A 2,500-nucleotide genomic window follows, 5' to 3' on the forward strand; every position below is an offset into this window, starting at 1 on the left:
GGTGCTTAAAACACTCGCCTGTCATATTAGCTACGCCATGCTGATGAGGCCCAACAAGGCCCAAACAGTTGGCTAAGATCTCTAGTGAGTTCGCCGACGTCTTTGTGCTTGTGGTAGTCAATTGACCTTTTTTGTCTTTTTCTCCACCTCAAATTTGTCAGCTTCGTTGTTTCGTTGGCCCAATAGTGTACTTTTGTACTCCCCAAAAGCAGTCTACCGTAACGTTGGATCCTCAGTTTCAAGTTTGTTCACATGAAGGTGGGAGTCTTGTTTTGCTGGGTATATAGCATTTCTTTTGGGCTGCCTGTTGGGCTGTTGGTCGGAAACCGTAGCGCTATGTATCTCATTTCTGCCTTTCACATCTTTTTTGTTTGTGTTGTTTTCGTTTCTACTTCTAACGTAATCCTTTATTTTGAAACTCGTCGGCACCACAAGATGATTAAAGCTCAACAGCTACCGCAAGAACAAGTAGAAATATTCCTTAAGGAGAACAAAGCATTCAAGACAACCATATTAGTGGTCAGTGTGGTTGGACTATGTTTGTTACCCGTAATTTTCTACACTGTTGTGTTAGCAGTTGGATTTTTCCAGGAGAGATTTCTTATTTTAGATTCAATTGACGCAATGACACGCTCCTTGATGATAAATTCTCTTTTTAACCCTTTGATTTATTGATGGCGACAAGAAGAAATAAGAAAGTTTGTATTTAGAACTTCAATGCAAGCGGTGCATCCAATTGACTAGACTAAACTAGACTAACAAGACCACTTGTCGACGCACATAAGGTTACTTAGGAGGTCACAGTGCATGTCCATTAACTGTTTATGCGACAGAGCGCAAAAACCGCTAGACATGCGCACTAGAATCACACTTGTGTTGCCGCCATTCCATTTTCAAAATGGCGGACGACAAATCAAAATCCACCACGTCATTGTGGAGGCTGTCACGCCGCTGGCGTTTCTCTGAGAAAATTTGCAAAAAGATGATCTGAATCTGCCATCATTCAACGATGCTTCAGAGCCGTCAGGGAAGAGATCGGACCAAAACCAGTTCGCCGAAAGCAATAGAGTTTTGGACGAGCTTCGAAGCTTCATTTGACGTTCGTTGTTTAGAGTTTTGCGTTTCTTAAGGTGGTCGGTTACTCTTTAAGCTCAGAACAGAGATATGTTGGAGGTAAATTGTTTTCGCGAAACATATCAAATATGACTTTTTTTTCGTTGATATGAAAATTTTTGAGAGGTGTTTAACGGTGGAATTCCGATTTCATACACCAAGAGAGACTTTTTCAAATCGAAGTTTGAAGTTTGAAGTTTTTACCGCTAGTGTTCGTCTTCACAGTTGTAACTGGTTTTACACAGAAAAGCGAGGTCCAGTGCCTTATACTTTCACGCCACTCGATATAGTTTGTGAGGTTTTGGGGTCGTAAGTTGTCCTGAAATGCATATAACGTACATGTATGTTTTTAACTTCGAGTTAATATCTTGTCGACATTGTTCATGTAATACAATGTAAGTTTTCTCGCTTTATAAGCCAAGGCGACAGAGCGGCTGCCTGTTATATTTAAAACAGCAGCAAATATTGACAACAAACCCTATTATTTTTTTCCCTTTAACAACGTTCATTGCTATGTTTTGTGTAACTAAAAATAAAATATGTCAACTGTCACATCTGACTGCTGGGGGATTGTGTGCTTTTTCAAGTTTATGGGACTCTTTGCAAAGGGCGAGTTAAGTTAATTCAACAAAGTAAGCTGCTTTTTCCATTTAGAGACTGAAAATGTCAGCAAAGGTGCTCTAGTTCAATGTGCAAAGCGCTTTTTTTGGCTTTTGATGCCAGCGAAACAGTTCACCACACTAGAAAATTTTTATTCGAGGGCCACTTGCTACTGGCTCACAAAGACTACAGAATTTGCCACATGGATGAATACATTTCACCAATAAAGGTGAGTGATGGAATAACATTACAATAGTTGCAATAATAATCTGCCCTGAATTGAATTTTCCCTACCCCTCAATATAGATTCTACGCCCCCTTCTTTGTCAGTGCCAAAAATCTGCCAAAAGAACTGAAGTACTAAGTTACACAGAATTAGTCAGACAGGTAGAAAACCCTCAAGGATCAAAGGCAGGAGCTGGATATTAAGCAGAGAAAAATCGAGAACGACAACAAAAACTTTCACAAAAAAACATGAAGGTAAGTACTTGGGTTTAGCTCATTACAACAATGACATGCCAATGCCTTTGCAGTACTAACCCCCCCCCCCCCTCCCTTCACCAAGACACACACACCACTGACAGCAGTACACTGCTTAGCATTATATTGAGCGCCACAGGCTGTTGGCTGTAATCAGTAACACACTAAACATGTTTCACTTCATATTATTATTTACATGCACAGAACAAACTGCATTGAACGCGATGCACAACCCCATGAATTTCTCAAATTGATTTTGGCCTATTACAAGACCTGTGAGTAAAACCACACCAAAAAGTTAGCTCAC

This window comes from Montipora capricornis, chromosome 6 (genome assembly GCF_036669925.1).
Source record: "Montipora capricornis isolate CH-2021 chromosome 6, ASM3666992v2, whole genome shotgun sequence".
In the NCBI taxonomy this organism is placed as follows: Eukaryota; Metazoa; Cnidaria; class Anthozoa; order Scleractinia; family Acroporidae; genus Montipora; species Montipora capricornis.